We start from the raw sequence: 5,867 nt of genomic DNA on the forward strand, positions 1-5,867 counted from the left end.
TATGTAGTTTATGATCATCTCATTATTATTATAATTGTTGATGTTGTTGAACTTGATGATCAAGTTGTTGTAGAAAATAGAAATAAGCATCACTCATGATGAATGCAAAACACATAAAAGTTCGTTGCAGCCTAGATAGTTGTTATCCTAACTAGCTATTGCTACTTTATTGCTTAATATTTATGCTGCTTTAGTAGATATTTTATTTTATTTTTTTAATAATTACATTATAAAAATAAAATTATCGGTGTTAAACACATTTTTAACCAATATACAAAGATTTTCAAGTGAGAGAGAGATTGAATTAATAAAAGTCAGTTTTGGTGTTTAATAATTCTAATTGTGCAAGTAAAATTTTTATTATATTTAAAAATAATTACAAATACCAATTCTAAGAGACTCATCCTCTTATAATTCACTTAAGCTAACTAAAATTTAGTAACATCTAGTGCTAACTTAGTTTAGATAAGAAAAACCAATAACACTCTAATTCTAGTATATTTTCGAAACCATTACGCAAATAAAAAAAATAAATAATTTTTATGTGATAAATTCGATCTCTTTATTTTTTGTATCTCTTAATATAAGCTTAAACCGTAAATCTTAAACAATCAACTCTAAACTCTAAAATTTCAGTTTCGAGACTCAAAATTCCAGTTCTTTTAGTACCTCCAAAAAATAAGGATATAAGAGATTAAATTTTTTTAAAAAAATATTTTCATTAGTTTTTTAAACTCCAAATCTATCTTTCAATTTTTATATTTATCTTAAATTAAATATAATACTAAAATATAACACAGTGAACGAGGATAAACCAGGAGAGGGCGACGCGTTTCGCCCTACAGCTCCTGGTCATAGCCCTGGTGTCGGACATGAATCGCCACCGACCTATCATCGTCACCCGTAAACCCTTATATGGCCTTGAAAAATGTTGTGCTTTAATTTATTTTTATTTTGTATCCCTTCTTTAAATTTGTTGGTGATTATTGGGTTTTAGGGTTATTGAAACGATTATATTTTTGGTTTGTTTTGTGAGCATAAGAAGATAGTGGATTTAATTTCTATGCACCGGTACTTTATTTTGTAATATTGCTATAAACTTTATGTTCATTGATATTTATTAATTAGGTATTCTTACGTTGTTTGTTTTTTGCTTTTGAAATAATAAATATGAAAAATAAATTTTTATTTACGTGACAATATCTTATTAAATATTAAAAAAAATGGCAATGTAAGAAAGTTTACCATACATAGATATTGAGTTATAAAGGGAATAAATAAATGACTATTCTTCTTCTCAGCAGTGAGGAATATATAGTTTGGTAAATAATCGTAATCACGCGATTACGTTTAGTTTGATCTGGATTGTGTGTACGTATTATGGTAATTTGTATTAATTAATGGTAATCGTCTATTTCTTCTTCTTTTACTCTATATATATATATTGTCAAAAGTAGTAGTGTATGTGTGTGTATATAATATATAAATTACTTAGCTCATATTAATAGAGAATATCACATTTTCTGTTCTATAGCTAGGTAGTAGATGGTTCTACGTTCTTTTATGCACTTTTATATGACACTTAAGTTGGTGTAAATTAATGACGAAAGTATGACTGATAAACCCTAATATTATAATTTAAAGATCAGCAAAATAGAAATTTTATAGTGAGTCCATCGATCAGCGCAGCAATTGAAGTCAAATCACCAACATGCGAAAATGAAAGTAGGAATTATTTAAGCAACATGTAATTATTAATTAATAAGGAAGTGAAAACTCGGGTGAAATCGACTTTATGTGAAGTTGATATCTGAGAGTCGTTACATAAAAATTTAGTCAAATCAGTCAAATCATCTAACAGCTCTCAAGTATTAATTTCACGTGAAGTCGACTGCACCTGAGTTTCCACCTAATAAGGAGTTCCAAGATTGATGAGATGATATTTTGTTAATTTATAATACCGTAAAGATTGTTATTGCTCCATGGTTAGTGCCTCTACTAATAGATTACTACTCCAGATAACCCTTTTTTTCAATTTTATTCAAATAGATTGCCAGTGTACAGTGCTAAAAATGGGTCAACTTAAGACAAGCTTTTGTTAGTTATAACTGTAAAGTATTTTAATCGCATGCTCCAAGTGCTTCATTATGATTATTTTATATTGATGATCTTAGCCTTCTTTAACATAATTGATTGTGGATAAACATTATTTATTTAAGTAGTGGACCACGTTAAGGAATATCCTTGACATTACTTTGATCGTTCCATTGTTCAAAACTTGATCTTTATTATTATATTATTATTTTTTTCTTCGTTTTCTCTTGTTTATCATGGGAAAAATTTTAATTTTTTATAATCATTAAATTAAATCTAATAATGATCACTTTAAACAAAGCCTTGTAGAGTTGTAGTGTGCTTCTCGTCTAGAAGTTGAATATTTTTTCACGAGCCTAATAACACTACTTTTTTTTTAAGAAAATTAGAAAACCCAATCCAATCTTCAATTGATCCAAGCCCAACACATGGAGTTTTAGGTTTTCTTCCATATTTGTGAGTCATGGTCTAGGCCTAGGGGGTGGCAAAGCGGGCCGCCCCGCCCCAATCCGTCCCGCCTGCTTAGACCCGCCCCATAAACAGGGCAGGCTGGCCTGCTCCGCCAACAAAGATGGATTCAAAATGCTAGCCCGTCCCATTTTATGGCGGATTGGTGGGTCGGTGAGCTAGCCCGCTTGACTCTTTTTTTTTTTTGAAAAATAAAATTCATTAAAATTAACCAAAAAATAATAATTAAAAAATCAAATACAAATAAAAAATAGTCGCCTCGGTGGATCGATCCGCCTAATTTGGTGGTGCGAGTTTAGCAAATTTTTTTAATATAAAAGATTCCAAATTCTAACCCGACCCGCCTTTTTAAACGGATTCGACCCGTTTTACCACCCATATCATGGTCTGTATTAGTGAGGATAAGTTGCACCTGTGCCAACAAGAAAGGTTCACACCTTATTATTTACGTCTACGCTAGCTTCTTGCTTCAAAATTCGATTATATTGGTGAATTAAGTTTCTAATTATATTTGGAAGATAAATAAAATCCTCATGATATCTACTAGTAACAATTATTGGTGGATTAAGCTTCTAATTATTTGTATCATTAGACAAACAAGTTCTAATTAGAAGGTATTTAGTATTTACTGAGAATCTATTTGTGTTACTAAAATACAGTGTTTCGAACAATTACTAAACAATGTCATTATGTGTGTTTTGGTAGGAGACTTTTTTGTCTGTTATTGAGACATGCCACATGGTATCATCATGACCATATCACTCACTTAACGAAACAAATTTTTTTTATCAATAGTCAATGACTCTAATAACTAATGAAAGGATCTATTTATCTTACGAAAATAAAACTTAAAGAAATTACACGTAATAAAATTTATTTAAAAATAAAAGTGTCCAATATTATAAAATTCTTTGAAAACCTACAGTTACATCTATACATAGTGATATTACATTATTATTATTATTGCAAATGCATGCTGGTATATATAATTTAGTAGTCATATATACCAACATTCATTTAATATATGATACGATAATAAAAATAATCATTAATATATTCATGAATAATTAGATATTAATTAGGGTAAAAAACCTTAATAAGCCAAGTCAAGAATCATGTAACGTAAATACGCCAAAGCGAAAATCGTTTCAGCAATAAGCCAAATGATATTTTTATATAATTCGAACCATGCTGGTTCGAATTCCATTTCTACATAATTCGAACCAGCTTGGTTCGAATTATACACTAGCTTGGTTCGAATTACACTTCGAACCAGCTTGGTTCGAATTACGTGTATGCATGTGTTTGTGTATAATTTGAACCAAGCTGGTTCGAATTATGTAGAAATGGAATTCGAACCAGCATGGTTCGAATTATATAAAAATATCATTTGGCTTATTGCTGAAACGATTTTCGCTTTGGCGTATTTACGTTACATGATTCTTGACTTGGCTTATTAAGGTTTTTTACCCAATAATTTTTGTCGTAGTGCATAAATATGCATATGCATGTATGTGCACTCTATGTGGTGGTGTGTAGGAAATTGATGAGTTTAATTAATGACTTATTCTTTTGACCTATAATAAGGTATATGCAAAAGTGATTAAGATGTTGGAACTTGGAACGTGTCCTCCATGCATGGAGAGTAAATTATATGTATCGAGCAAGTACATGCAATGATCATTTATTCCCATCATCCCTCAATTGGAAACGTACCCTTTAATTATTCTTCTTACTACTTCCTATTCATAATTATTTGTCCTTGTAAACGATCATGATTCAGCTATATATATATACATAGGGTGGCAGCCACACTACTAGCTACTATTGCTTAGGTGGCCATGGCAACTTCTCCATCAATATTAAATTACTTCTACGAGGTTGCAAACTGCACCTTCCTCTATATGTGCTTTCACCATTCTCTTAGCAAATTAAAAAATCTAAGATATGCAGCTTTTCATTCATGAAAAACAAGTGTTGAATTTCCTCGATTTTAGATTATTGATGGTGACTTGTTTTGGTTTTATTATATTACAACGAGTTTAATGTATATATAGTCTAATAGTTTTCTTGAAATTCATGTTGTTTATCAAAATGCATGTGATTTATTACGGGTTTGAAATTTATCATGTTAACTAGATTTTATAACACGTGCCTAAATTCATTGTTAATTATAACCATTATTATTTATTATATTTGGTTGATCCGTTATGATTCTAATAAATCAATGAAATATTGGATTGACTCGATCAGCATATATTGAAATTATTTGTAGGTTCAATAAATGCTGTAAAATCATATAGTGAATTTGGTGATAACATAAATTAAAATATGTAAGGAAAAGTCTAAGTGATATTTATTGTAGTGAATATATATATATATATAATATGAGAGAAAGTGTGTTACTTGGCATCATGTAATGTATATATAACGCCCAACAAGAACTTGAGTGACAGGTCATAATAATCGTCACAGTGCTCCAATTTAGATATCATATCATCATACTCATACAATTAAATAAAAGGAGTAGTGTCCTTCCAATGGATTATGCATATTGGATGTGATTTAATTTATAAACCGTAGTGATGAAGAGTTATATTAATGGCTAAGTAGTTGGGAGAATTCTGGACAGGGAAAAATGACCAAATGCATTAATATCATGTTAGATATATAAAATCAGTTATTAATAAAATTAGTTAATAATATAAAATATTTATTAAAATATAAAATATATATTAAATATGAATTAGAATAAATTTAACTCAATTATTTAAAGTTTTAAATTCATTTTATCTTTTTATCATTTTGACTATTAGTTAACCTAATTAAATTTAGTCTTCTCTTATTTTCAAATCTCAACCGTCATCACTCATTTATTCTCTTAAATCATCTTCTTAGTTTCATATTTTTAACTATTTTTTTCTAGTGGTCATCTTCTTTTCATCAAAAGATAAATTTTAAATTCTCTATATTTTTTATATGACTCTCTATGACTCTATGTATCTTTTAATTTCATTGTTTTTTTTATATTTTCAATTACAAAGTTTAATTCAAACAATTATAAATTAGGTATTAATCTAATTTTTTATTCTCTTCATGAATTTATATGTTTTATTTTATTCACAATTTAGTGATCTTTATTATTTATTTGTTTATCTTTTGTTCTATTTTATTATATGTAACTATGTTGCATATAAATTTTTAAAATTAATTGATCAATTTACTAATTTAAAATATATTTTTTTATTTTTAAAAATAATAATAAAAAATATTTCAAAAGATATCTTTCGTTTTATTTTATTATA

The sequence above is a fragment of the Arachis ipaensis genome, chromosome B10, assembly GCF_000816755.2.
Source record: "Arachis ipaensis cultivar K30076 chromosome B10, Araip1.1, whole genome shotgun sequence".
NCBI lineage: Eukaryota > Viridiplantae > Streptophyta > Magnoliopsida > Fabales > Fabaceae > Arachis > Arachis ipaensis.